We start from the raw sequence: 14,814 nt of genomic DNA on the forward strand, positions 1-14,814 counted from the left end.
AAAAAGCATCTGATTATAATTTTCAATGACAAAGGTGAAAACAGGGAGGTCGGAGAACTGCTGCGACTCAAATTCCTTTGAGCAATTGACTGGTCGGCCCTGTCTGAGCCACACGGAGCATAGCACCGCGGAGAGAGTTATGGCGCACATGCAAAAGATTTAAGTTCAATCAAGCATTCAGGGCTGGACACCTGATCTTTCGCTTAAAGCTCCTCCAGAACAGTGGGAGTGTGGTCAGGCCTCACAGCAGGCCGCCTACCTCCAGCGATCTACGAACACAGAGCCTCTGAAGGGATGGTATTTATCCAGTCCTGCACACCTCAGTGGGGACTACTGTGTGTGTGGGGTAGGTAGGTACTACCAGAGGCCCAGAGGGGATGGGGGGGTTGGAATGAAGGCTTTGGAGATTTAGCAAGAAGAGCTCAAACATTTCTCTCTTTTTTTTCTCTTTTTGATTTTCATCCACCTCCTAAATGTGGGGCAAAACAATAAAAACTTCATATTATATACTACTGTTATTAAGATTTAGAGGAAATTTGACTCTTAGGTGATAAATAAAGTTGTTCTTTGAACACAGAATGGTTAAAACAAGAAGATTTCATGAGAAAATATTGCAGAAGCATTTTTTAAAGAATTAATATTGTACAAGTTGGCGTCCTTCAGTGCTATTCTTCATGCATTCAGATGAAAACAAAAAGGAACATGCCGCAGGTGTTCTGACGCAGTCATTTGAATACATGACAGCTACAGACCATATTAAATGTGTCTGTGTTTTGGAGACAGACTTCAGTTGAAATCAATGCAACAAAAAGTCTTCCATTGCTATATTTACATTTGATTCCTCTCATCATAATTCACATGAGTGTTCTTTATGTGTTTGGAAATCCAGCTGCCTTTATTTCCACAGGGATCTTTTTTTTTAACAATAAAAGATTTGAAGCTGAAAGCAAACACTGTATGTTAATGACAGTAAAGACGAGCTCAAAGCTCGAAAAAAGGGGAAAGTCTTTAGGATGTAGCTTGAGTTTCCCTGCCAAACAGCCACCCGCCCCCAGACCAGAGGAGATTTGGGTGAGAGCATTTCTTAGGTTTCTTTCAGCCACAAAGAAAACATTTTAGCCTCTCAGTAATCCTCCCTGAAGCCCTCCCTAAGCTCCGAGGGCCCTTCCTCCGTCGGTCATCCCTCCGGCCCCGTCTGGGATCCTGGAGGAGCGTCTCTCTGTACCGAAGCCCACCACACACACCGTTCACCATCTCTCCATGACCCCTCTGGGACACCGCTGACCTTCCTGTTGACGTCAAAGTAAATCAGAGCGGGAGCTGGTGCAGCGAGGGGCTCCACCCAGGGGGCTGGAGGTCTAATCACCGTGTTCCTCACAAAAGCCACAGAGGAAACATTAGCATTCCTGAATCTGCCCACCATCACTCACACTGCAGCCTCCTCTCTGCATGTGTACACAGGTACACATAAACAGCCAAGGAAAATGCAAACAATTCCCTGTTCAAGATCCTCAACCATTGGAATTTAATATTTTTTAGATAATCGAAAGTTTTATCCCTTCAGAGACAGTTGAACTAACTCATTTCTCTCAACTGTTCGTCTTTATTTGTTAAATTATGCGATATGTGACTAAACCATTTAGCTATGAAGTCTTCTCTGATATTTTATAGACCAATAATTGGATAGGTAAATGAATCAGCAGATTAAGTGACAATGAAAATAAGCAAATGCAACATTTAAATACAGCTTACATCTCTGGAACCAGTAAATAATGAACAATATAATGAGTACACCAGTATGCAAGGTCATTCTGCTGGACGACAACTTTTTACAACGCGTTTACACGGCACACTTCGACTTGTACTGCAGTATAGTATTGCATTCTGATATTTCTACCTTCGCCGGGTTCTGATGTGTTAGATTTAGGTTTCTCTTTTTACATACTACAGCAGAAATAGAGTATAATATGAATAACTATGTTTTCATTCATATAATAATATAATCACCATGTACGTTATGTTGAACTGAACTGCAATCTTTGTGCAGTAGCCAAGAACAGACAAACTACACACTGGCTCTGAATGGGCCCTTTTGTGTCTTTTGTGGTCACTGTAGTTTCTCCTTCAGGATGGAAAGCAGAGGGTGACATGAGGGGTTGCAATCAGCAACTGCATCGCTAGATATGACTAAATCCTATGCACTCGTCCATGAAGGAAAGTATCTGTGTACATCGTGCCCAGTGTAAAGTACTTCTAATGCAGTATATGAACAGTACACAATGCTGATATACACCTGACAAACTTCCCCCTCAAGTCGAACAGCGGGCTGAGATGAGACCGTGATCTCGGGTTAGGTTCCGACATTGTTACGGCTGAAGGAATTCAGCTACTCCCCGGACAAGTTGTGCTTCATGTGAAATGACTGTTTCATTGTTGCGCTGTGTGTACAACATTTGCTCATATCAATAATGGGATATGCTCCGATGCATCAGGCAAACCCTGGGAGAGAATCTAGCTTCACCGGACTCATTTCATTTTCACCGCTCGTATATTTGTGGTAAAGCATGTTTGGAGATGACACAGGCATGATTAAATATTCACAACTTCCTGCCTAAACTTTCTCCTCTAATCATATGGAGGCTCCGTACGGCGGAGAGGAAACTCCAGATGGACCTCTTTAAGATTCCCAAATCCTTCTCTTTTTCGCTAGCAGGAGTTTTGGGGTCAAGGTGTGAAGGGAGGACCAAAAGACCCGTTTCCCACAATCCCTCCACAGCTATAGCCCCCCAGCTGTTCAAGGGCTTCCATAACAACAGCTGCGCAGAGGTTTAGTGGTTCACGTTGCTATGACAACAGCAGGATCAATTGGCATGCATAGACTCTCTGTGCTAATAGCAAAAGTGACATTATACCATAATTTCATTTCAATAAAACACAGGCAGGTTTTTTACTGCGCTAAGATTCAGGGAGACATAAAAAAGAAGAGGCAAATAATTAATTTTGCATGATAATGCCCGTGGCTCGTGCACCAAAAGAAACTCGCAGGAATCTCCCACGCATATTGACAACCAGCCCACCAACCATCACACTTCAATATCATTCCCTGGCATTGAAGATTGAGTTAGTACAGAGTGTGATTGTTTCCAAGCTCATACAATAGAAGCTAAATAAGTCTTCGTGCCCGGCAGCTGTATGTGCCACAGATCACTGACCGGCAGGATGTGCAACAATCAGAAATATTTCTGTTCTCCTGACAAACAGGATATCGGGTCACTTGGCCACCTTAACAGTGAGGAATCAGATGGGCCGGGGAAGGCGGAGGGGAGCAGTTTACACAGGGCCATGAAGGACCAATCCACGCTGTAATTAAAGTTAAGGACAATAGAATCGCAGGTAGCGCATCACAACCCGCAAATGCGGTGGAAGTGAATGACGAAACTCTTCCAGTGACCAAAAACTTGTAATATGTTGCAGAATGCAGCCATTCCTCCTCTTTCTGTTTAACAGTTAGGCCGAAGCTCAGTTCCTGCAGCTTTTATCTAGCCGGTCAAACTTCAACCATTTGAGGCTAATTCCAGGGAATTATAAAGGGCTCACAATGACAATGGCAGGTATTCCCACAGGAGTAACCGGAGCCGGCGCGGCGTCAGCACGGGTTTAAAACCCAACATTTAACGAGCATGCAGCTGATAGAGGCAGCTGTGCCAGACAAAACACAGCACAAACGCATACATTTAGTCTACACACACACACACACACACATCACTTTATCCAGCTGCTACACACACCAACTTCCAGCATGACACAAGATTTTCTAACTTTGCGTCTCTGCCACTAATCGACTCTTGGCTGATATTTGACATTGATTATTCCTCACTGTCTCACCGAATATGATAGCCCCCTTGTGAACAGTGGGGGCAAAGCCAAACAGGAATCCACTGCTAAAAATACCCACGTCGTGATGAGTCAGGATGGATTGAGCAAACAAAAGGAGACCAGTCTAATTTCCTCCGGTCTGGGGCTTTCTGTAAAGACTTTCGGAAAAAAAAAAGAAGTTCCAATCCTCCAGTGCCACCGGTGGATTCCTCTATTTAGTAAATTGAAGCGGCACCGGGAAGAGAGGGAAAGAATCTGCAGACTAGTGGGATAAAAAGAGATTATCCAAATGGAGGCTAATGATGTGAAAAAGAATACAGACTTAAAAACAGTGAAGGTTCAGGAACATAAAAGTGTTTGTACTGAGATGAACTAAAGATCTGGTGCTCACTGTGTTTATTGTGCTCAGGTAAAAAACACTAATCTGACTAGCCACAAAGTCTCAGCCGCACACATACACCAAGCTCATTATCATACAGGACCAAGGAAAACTGGAAATGTGTTGAGGGAGGAAACACTAAAATAGAAAAACAAGGATGAGCTAGTGGAAAGTAAGTTAAATAACTTCAGTTAAATGTATTTTAATTTTATTAGAAATAAAGAAAATTCTATATTTCTATAGGACTACCTGATACTTTACTAACTCATGATGGTCTGGGCTGCTCCACGCGTCATTCATGATTCATTTGTGAATCATCATTATCGCCAACATCTCTTTCTCCATATATCAACCTTCAGAAATTCAGCATGATGGCATATTTCGCACTGTGCGGCACGCTTATTATATTTCTAGCCCAACTTCCCAAATGCAATAAAAAAAAATAAGGGAAGCTGGCGAGCTAGCGCGCGTAGTGTCTCTCGTATGAATGATGCTTTTCTTCGAGGCTCTGGTGAGACTCTTGCACTCATATGTTCTTTCACTTACGAGGAATCTGGTTTTCAGGTGGCTCTCGACAAACTCCGAAGTCTCCCCAAAGTTTATGAGTAGATCTTTTTCTGGTTTTATCGACCATACCACTCTTTTTTTTTTGTTGTTAGATGTTCTAAATAATCCATCACTCATTCTTCTGCCTACTTTTGTTATTGAAAAACATGTTTTTTTTTAGTCCATGCACATGTTTGAAATGTTAAAAATGATCAATATGAATCTGATTACATTTCAAGATAATACAAATGTTTTGGGCATGGGACTGGAAAAAAAAAAACAGTCCATCTTGAAGTCATTCCACAAAGAACTGTTTTGTCTGAAAACCAGTGATGAAATTCAACTTTAGTCAAAATACTTGTGAATACAGTAGACAGCGGGACTTTATTTGATTTATTCTCACATCGTGAAACAGCCCAGTGGCAGCTATTTTTACTAAGAAAACAAAATACTCACTACTCAATATTTCTGCAGTAAAATCCATTAACTGTACAGAAAGTGTGTCTGAAAAAGAAGTAGATTCAACTGATTCTGGTAGATACAGAATCTTTCCTCTGGCTCCAGATGAGACAAACTGTGTTGGTCCAGTAGGGCAGCTGGCAGTCATGCTGGTGGACACACCAGCCGGACATAAGACCTGCGGGATTTTAGACTTAAGAGCAGAAGCTCTGGTTCTTTCTGCCATGACTGACATAACAGGCCGGATGCAGCTGAGGGCTGCTGTTGTGATATGTGGAGAGTAACAGGTATGGAGAGGTACAGAGCTCTGCAGTGGCCATGGAGAGAACAAAAATATACAGAAAATATCTAATGAGGCCACATTTTACAAAATGCCATGTGTGCATGAGGTACAGTTCGTTTCCACTTTGTGATGATGGCCACAAGATACAAGACACCGATGCCAACACTTATCTCGTGAGCACAAATTGTATTTGGGGAAACAAATGAATCAAAACTATTCATAAATGTGGCTATGAATTAGTTAAAAATGTAGAAAGAATTCCATCTTGTTGCCACGAATGAGTTAAAAAACGTGGGAACAAACGGTTTCTCTGCACGTGAAATGTCATTTTGCACGCTCGATATGCAAAGAAATAAACCAGATCCATATGTTTCATGTGCATGCGTGTAACCGCTGCACTGTCTGGTTTGAGATAAACAGCAGGTAACTGAAATACGTAAAAAATGTGAAGCATGTCTGCACACTTTACATCAGCTGTTTAGTCGGTCAAATCTTACACTGCAGAAATACCTCTGGTGGAATCTTCCTCTGTTTCTCCCAAAAAAGAAAAATCCAGACATACAAGTTTAAGGTAGTTATAAGAAGTATTTGGGGCTAGCATTCAATATTATGCAATATCCACCTCAGGTCTTCAGTGTATCGTTCAAATCGTCTATTAGGAAATAACCCGACTGGACTCAGTATGGAACCGATCATCCTACAGGTCACGACGACAGCTAAGAGGTCAAGACAAGGGGAAATTTCAACAACTAAGAATCATTATGACATTAACATAAACATGCCGGATGACTTTATCCCGGAAAAGGAGATTACTTTATGGCTCAAAACAGGAAGCAGTCCTTCAAACGAGGACGAGGGCTTTGTCTGAAGTCACTTCCTTTATTTGAGTGTTTAAATTATGCGAGTGTGAAATTTATGCAGCGCTCTCAAGTATTCTCACAGTGGAACTGAAAAACGTAGGTCCAGTGTAGGCTGCCTATAGCAGACATGTTGATATTATATGGAAATCAGCGTTTAAAAATATGAAAACTGTTTGTTTCTCTTAAATAAAGAGTTATTTCATCCAACAGTGTAGACTGTGATTTGCACAGAGTGAGAGAGAAGAAGCAGCTTTCATCGATGATATCAAGAATTTATTGAACATTTAACCTAAATATTCTTTAATAAGGTTATATGTTTAAGAAAGAAGCCTTTTAAATACCTTTGCATCGTCAAATCGGTGCACAGTCCTCATAGAAAAGTTCTATTTTTCATCCTGGCTCATCTGAATCTCTCCCCTCTCTAAAATCGGGATCAGCTGCAAAAATCCCATATCAGTGGAGTCCATAGCACTTTACTCTCTGCTAACAACTGCACAATTCAGTGGGCTGCATCTATGAGGAAAGAAATTATGCAACTCAACACCTCAGTAACGATGCATAATAACCATGTACATGTACAAACATGCACATAACAAAAGGTAGTTGTTGCCCTTCTCTGGAAACATTTGGAAAGTTTCAGTTCAAGCAGCCTCAGCCACAGACTAACAATCATTTCCCCTATGGTCTCATTATTTAACACTTTTGAGATGCAAAAATTCAATGGTGATATTTTTGGGGGGGTTGGTTCTGTAGTGGATTTGAACACTCTTTCATTGTCTGGGCATAAAACAGAGAAGGTAGGCAGAGAAGAAACACAATGGGCTTGGCAGAGACGACCGAGGCAGAACAGACAGTGAGGAATTCCCCATCAGTGTCTGAAGTGAGTTAACCTTTTTTTTCTTTCTTTCTGAATCTTCCCTCCTGGTGAGCATCCAAAGGAAGAAATGTTAACTCTTTCACCGACACGCTGGATGACTGCTTTAACAGTTTGTTCAGTGCATTACATCCCTATGGAACAAGCCTGCAGGATTTACTGACTGCCGTGTATTCTCTGTAGTCTCCACTATACATTTCCACACATTATAAATGCATCACTTATTTCACAGCTCCCCCTCAGCCCCGTATCCAGGTGGTTAAATACAAAGTACTTTCTGTCCATTTCCCAGGACAGAAAATAAAGCGTCTTTAAATTTAAGGCGCTCGGCCATCCGTATTAAATGTCTGTGGCTGTTTATAAATACCACTGACCAGCAGCGAGCCGGTTCACTGAGACGGAGAGACACCGAGAGGTTCACAACAACACAAGGAAAAAGTAAAAGTGACAAAAAGTCAGACCATTCTCAATCACACACACACACACACACACACACATATACAGGCTTGTTTGAAGTGGGCGTCACGAAGGCAGGTGTCATCCCTCATCTCTTGCCACGGTACGTCTCACCTTCATAGTCCGACTGACAGCCCTCTCCAAGCCACTACTCTCTGAGAAGTAGCTCCCCGCCTCTGTGCTGTTGACCTTAAAGAAGTACACTAAGTTTTTTTTTTTTAGGAGTTAGGCCTATTCCTCAACTCTGTCCTATAGAGATGAAAACATACTAAAAGCATCCACGTCTCCCTGATGGATCCTCTCACACGGTGTTAAATGTTAAATCCACAGAATGCACTATGAAAAACAGAAAGTAACTCACCCATCTCGGAACGAGACGTCACTACAGGATCTCATTTTGCTCTAGTGCACAAAATGTAAGTGTAATCTCTGCAGGCAGCTGCTCAAATCACACTTATCTGCTGCTTATTTGTGTGTAGCTCACTTAGCTTCTAAAATGGATGAACGAGGCCCTCGGTTTGAGCTTCTCATTTCTCACTGCCGAACTTAAAATAATGCAGTTTTGTTCCGCTCCACTTGCTCGCGCAGCTGACTTTGCAGCAAACTTTTTGTCCAGTGAATTTGTGATGTTAAAAAAAAAAATCCTGGAGGGACAGAGACGGCGGGAATAAGGTCAAAGTCGTCACGGATTGATGGTCTGGGCACACTGCTGACATCTTGCTTTTCATGTGTTGCAGCTAATATGTAGGAGATTGGTAAAAGACTACAGTGTGTGCAGAATTATTATGCAATTATGAAATCTTTCAAGGTTTTTGTTTGTATAGAAAGTAATGTGTCCATTTGTTACTTTCCTTCTCAGAGGCACTGGGTCAGATTTGTAGGGGGTCAGTGTGTGTGTGACTGATAATCCCACTAAGAGCCACAAAGTGACGCATTTCCAGTTAAAATCCCACTCAGAGGCTTTAAACTGCAAACACGTCGGACATCTGTTCATTTTTTGATATCAGATCATGACACTGTATTATGTCATGTTTTTGGAGAGCTAATCACATAGTAGAAGTGTAGCACATTGCGAAAGTATCTGTGTCAGCGTGGAGTACTTGAGCAATCCTCTCAGGACACATAAATGACTACACATAAAAGAGAGGTTGACCTACAGTACCAGTCCAAAAAAAAAAAAACTTTTCCTTTAAAGCTAGACAAACGAATCTGACCCGCAATCAGCGCTATCACGTTTCAAACTCCCATTTACACCACACTGACACTGCAGCAATGCCAAAACGGTGCCAGCAGGGAGACGAGCACAGACATACCACAGAGGTATCGAGACCTTGACCGGAGGAAAAGCGTCCGCGGGGGTGGGGTGCAGTCGGAAAGCTTTCTCTCATCACCCGGCAGGAGCTTCGTCATATAGCAGCAGACACTATACTGCACCACCTCCGAGCCTCTGTGCCTTATTTACCCACACACACTGGCCTGGGCAGCTGTCTGTGACTCCCTTTTAGCACAGAACCTTCATCACTCTTTCAAGATGAAGCATTTATGAAAGTTGCAAGGAGTGGGAAGTGTGTGTAGGCGTGTGTGTGTGTGTGTGTGTGACTGGGTGTCATTTCTTTTACTTTTTATTTAAGGTCTTTGAGACCGTGGTAATTAAAGTCCTCTAAACTTCCTTGAGAGATGCATCTTCACCTCTTGGGCTGCAAACTTTGGAAACCGGAGGAATCTCAAAGAGGTTTTGATCATTTCGGTTATTTCCATGTAGGTATTGTTTGATTTATGGAAAGCTAATAGATCCATAAAGAGTGCGGATAAGGTGACCTTACATTGTCGCGCTCTGTCTGTTGTGTTGAGATGTAAAGGAAATCTTTGCAGTGGAGAGCTTGCTAAAAAAATTGTTTATAGGCAAACGTCTCTTTTTAATAACAGGCTGTCATCACATTCTAAATTTGAGGGTCCTTCTTTTTTTTCCAGAACAAAAAACAGAAAAAAAAAAGCTGAAAATAGCTCATTATGTGTTTTACAGGCTTTTGGCAGAAGTTAGTGAAAGGTGTCACAGCCAGAAATGCTGCAAGGCCAAAAAAACTGAAACATTTGGCGTCAAAGAAGTCGTTCTTGTTATTTAGTGGTGTAAAAAATAAAAAAGGGAAGATACCAGAGAGATCCTAAATTTGTATTTTGACAGGCTTTTTTTTGAGAGGCTGATTTATAGATACATTTTTAAGAAATATTAAAATAAGATTTGATTTGCTCAAGAAGAAATTAAACTTTTTTTTTTTTTTTTTAATTGAAGCTCTGGACAACCTGACTATGAATTCTACATCGCTGCACGTTCACATTGCAGTCTATTTACATGCATGCGCTTTTTCACTGGTGTTTAATACAAAGTGAAAATTGGACTTTAATTGGGTGGTAAAATTTGAAGAAGAAAAAAACAAAAACCCAACTCTTTATCAGCAGTTCAGACTAACTCCAGGCAAGGACTGGACTTGGTCCTGATTGGCTCCCCTCATTAAAGAACTACTGAAATGTTTCCAAGCAGGGCAGCATTAAACTGGAGAAAGCATCCAGCAGCAGGTTTACCTCATTTGAATTGGAAGAGCTGCTGTTGTCAGTCAAAGCCACATTAGGACCGGTCTAACTTCAACAGAGCTTAAGGAGTTCAAATCAACCTTTAACTGAATTTTATTTATTAAATATACTTAATCTATTACACCAGCAGCATCAAAACTTGTTTACTTATGTCTGAAGCCTCGACTTAACTGATGCACATCTGTCATTTGGATCGGACGAGATCTATGCAGCAGACAGCTGCCAGAGTCGAGCAGCACACTGTCATTGTCAATTCACAATAGTCTCCATTCATGTTCCCATGTCTTGTTATGTCTTCTGCATATAAACTGCTGTCTGACCCCAAATCTTCAGTAAAATACATTACGAGGTAAATTACTTTACATGAGAAATTTTCCCAAAACAGACAGGGGACGTACACACACACACACACACACAACAAAATAAACTTAAAAAGGAGAATATTTCCTAGTCACTAGATATAAAATATTCCATTTGTTCCTGCATTTCTCACTTTTTAGGAACGTCTCAAACAATACAACCTTTGAGTGAGCAAACCTCTTATCGTGGCACATATCCTAACATGCTAATTACCCCACACACAGTTTGAGTTCATTTATTATGCATGAAATAATCTAATATGATGACTGTGATAATTATGCACGCGTAGATAAGATAAAAGAGTAGTAACCAATTATGGCGCGGGAGTTGGGAAAAGTAATTATTCTTTGTAGTGGAAAGAAGTCTCGGTTCGGGAAAAGAAGGCCTGCTTTTTTCATTCACTTCAGTTCACAGCGTCGCAATTAACATGTGGAATCATGTCTGCGCTCCCTGATAGTGTAGAAGGAATATTTTCTTGATTAAGCATACAGTAACACAGATCGGCTCTGTTGTCGTAAGAATTTAAGGATGTACAAAATTCACAAAAAAACAAACTGAGGTAAACCGCTTTCTGCACAGATCCATGCAGCAATGTGTCCATGATAGCTGTGCATGCTCCTCATCCAGAGACGCTTCACACACTCCAGAAATCTGACATGTTTACATTAGGACTTGAAAAGGCGACATGACTCGACTCTTCGGCAAATCAGAAAGGACACTAAAACTAAAGAGTGGTGCTCAGAGTCGAGCCCTCGCAAATCAGACGCGTGTTGTAGAGTCATTAAATATTACCACTTCTAAAATCAGAGCTGGCGTGCGGTTAGCCCGCACTACTGTGCAAACATACTTAACACAGCACAGCTTTCTTTGACAAATTATGTGCCTGCCACCGCAAATCACAGGAAACAGAGACTCCACAGTAATTTAATTTTTCTGCGACTGCTTTGGCCTGAATTGTGCTGTAAATCAAACTTTTATGTGATGAAATGTGGCAGCCTGGAAACAGGGCTTAATATGCCGGCATCCATTTTGCTAGTAGTGAAAGGAAATAAATGTTTCACGGCCTGCTCTTTGGATACTTTGGATAAGATGCAAACTTGGTGACTGAGTCATTGCAGCGGCAGAAGGAAAGAAAATGTAAAACATAATTAATAAATGGAGCAAACGGGGGGTTATAAATAAAGCACTAATGCACAATTTGTGCAGTATAAATACACATTATCCCGAGGAGGATTGTCTTACTGACCTCTAACTAAAACCACATTTATCTGACTCAGGAGTACACACGTCATCTTCACACTCCTCCGGAAACCTCTGTCACCCATTACCCAGTCCACGTCTCCCTTGGACTGCTGCAGTTGACTCATGATTACTTGCAGAGTCTAAGCTCGAGGCCAAACATGATACTGTGAGACCAGTCAACAAAGCTCAGAGTTGTCCAAAGGACATTCTCTCACAAACAATACCAGATCACTTTAAAAACAGGATTGCCAGATTTTCAAATTGACACCAAACAAAAGCACAATGGGGAGCGTGTTCTGTCGTCGTCTGGTCCTGCCGTCATGTCAGAAGAGGAAAGAGATAAAGATAAGAGCAAAAAAACTAAGTGAAGCATCAGCTCTCCGTGTGCTCTGCACCTTTAAAAACTTGAGGTTAATGCCGGTGGCACTCGTGTTTCCTAACACTCTCAGCAAAGTCGTAATGTTCTGAATGTAATGGAGTGAGGAGAGGAGAAAGCAAGGACGGTGAATACGGCCAAGACGACAAACGCTGCATTGCCCACGTTTCACACGGACACAGCTCGTGTTCGCAGTAAACCGGGTCCACTGTATGATTCTGCAGGAATGAACCTCACAGGCGTGTTTGTTCAGACTTGAAACCATGTCGTAGCATGGTTGAACTCAAGAATTTTAACTCCAAAGATTACCTCAGAGCCTATCACATACTCCTGTACCAAAGCTCATTTATTTTACTAAAACTCAGCCTCTGTGGAGATTGTTGTTTTAGGGATTTACTACATCCACAATGCATTGCCTGGCCTGACAAAAACAATGTGAAACATAAAAGTTAGAAGGCCACTTTAACTCGAGCTTTTGCTTCTAAGAGAATATAATGAAACCATCAAAGTACCCCTGGTATTGGAAATAATTTGAGTCCATCTAGAAACTAGCTGCACGGTGTCTGTGCGTCTGTAATACATTTTGGACAATATCCTGCCTCCATTAAATATCTTTGTTGTGTTAGATGACCATGCTTGAGGGTTCATTACACAAATGTGTGTTTATTTATATAAATATAAAGAATATGGGTCTATATATCGATATAGGAATATCGGTATTTGCCCCAAAACTCCAGTATCAGTCTGGCTCTGGTAATCATATGTGATGCTATAACTCGTCTTACATATATGTTTATTTATTTCATTTGTCAGTTATGATTTGAGAACAAACACTGGCAGAATTATCTCTTAGGATTTTTGATTTTTTTCCTTTCTTTCCAGGGAACAATGTGCTACAGTATGTTCTTTTACCACGAGGAACTCATATGGTTGGGATGAAGGGTGGGCATACAAAGTGCAGGACACCACAGACCAGAGTTCACATCCTCCGGAGTCCTTTGTGTGGTTACTTCGGGCTTTGGTTTTGGTTAGGGGAAAGATTGTGGTGAAACAAAGTCAATAATAATAAAGTAAACACATTCTATCTCGTGTTTCTCATTGCTGTTGACTTTTTCAATATACAATCAAGACCACGACCTTTGCCTAACCTTATAAGTGCTTTTGTTGCCCAAACACAACCATGACAATCGTGTTTTTATTGCTACGAGTGGATATTGTATTGCAGTGAGTATACTGTGGGAAAACTACTGAAATACTGATATGAAAAAATGCAGGAGTTCAGAGTTGCCGTGTCTGGTTATTATTAGAGCTGAATTCTCGGATTCCAGATCCACAAATTTGAATATTTTCTGGTTTCTTTCGTCCTCTATGACAGTAAACAGAATATTTTCTGGGGATGGGTGGGCAAAAAAAGACATGTGATGATGTCACATGACATTTTCACCATTTTCTGACTAAACAACTAATTGATTAATCGAGAAAACGATCAGCAGATGAATCGATAATGAGAATAAGGACAGTATAGTTACTTTTCACGTGTCCAAAGATTTGACGTGCTGTGTAGCATTAGCAGAAAAGCAGAAACAGGGTAACAGGGCACTTTGTATTAGTGTCAGAGGCATTTCGATCTTTTGGGTACTGATATGAACTTGTATGAATCCAGCAGCACTAAGTCATCTGGGAGGCCGAAAAGCATTAATGAAATATAATAATACAGGAATAAAACAGTGTAGTCCTTCTTTAATATTTTAAGAGCGACATGCCTGAAACACCATAAAAGATGTAGCCTTCACATGGAAAATGAAATGCACTTCAACTGAAGCTTGTGCCGTCATAAAATCATGGCACTTTTATAGCGGGGGACAGAACTGCATAAAAAAAAAAAAGTCATTTGCAGCTAATAAGAGCGATCACTAAAATGCATTAGGGCAAATTATTCTGTCCTTGCCACTGTACAGTGCTTTTACTGAGGTCTGTTTATAAGCTGCTGTTTCACCCGAGAGTCTGAACACTAACAAGAGTCTCATCAGGCATCTACAAAGACCACTCGGAGATTAACAGCAAGGTATACAAATGGATCTGAAGAGAAAAGGCGCTTTTGTTAAAGTCTAATGTCAAAATAAAGGAGCAGCTATAGACTGGGTGGAAAAATATCGTCCTTCAGATCAATGTGTGTCCTGGAGTGCAATAGGCTGAAACATTCAGATGAGACGTGAGTGGCAGAAAGAGCAACACACTTGAATATTATCTTTGGAGAGGATTTTTTGAAAAATGGAACCGTGCTCCGGTAAATAGCGTTTTGGAGGTCACAACTTCAGCACAGTTGCATTTCAATTCAAAGTGTGGCAGACTTCAATGGTGCCGCTCTGCCAATAATCAAAGTAGGGTGATTTCAAAAGGCCACCATTTGAAAAAGGATAATTTTTCATCTCTCTATTGCGTACTTTTTAAAGTTGTCTTGCCTTATGCTCCCATCCTGCCTCTCGCTGCAGCTCGTCTGTGGATTAATACGGC

At 41.1% G+C, this 14,814-nt stretch overlaps 1 protein-coding gene across 3 annotated transcripts in view; it reads right to left on the bottom strand.

The window, feature by feature from the left end:
- The window catches only part of LOC104930637 (pbx/knotted 1 homeobox 2), a 76,767-nt gene that overhangs the window by 56,081 nt on the left and 5,872 nt on the right, over positions 1–14,814 (bottom strand). Inside the window, exon 1 of one of the 3 annotated variants that reach the window (XM_027273642.1) lies at positions 6,745–6,911. The exons of the other annotated variants lie outside the window; for them this stretch is intronic. The gene's annotated coding sequence lies outside the window, so the exon portion shown is untranslated. Of the gene's footprint in view, positions 1–6,744; positions 6,912–14,814 lie in introns of those variants that run through there. 3 annotated transcript variants of the gene reach the window in all.

This window comes from Larimichthys crocea, chromosome XXII (assembly GCF_000972845.2).
Source record: "Larimichthys crocea isolate SSNF chromosome XXII, L_crocea_2.0, whole genome shotgun sequence".
Taxonomy (NCBI): domain Eukaryota; kingdom Metazoa; phylum Chordata; class Actinopteri; family Sciaenidae; genus Larimichthys; species Larimichthys crocea.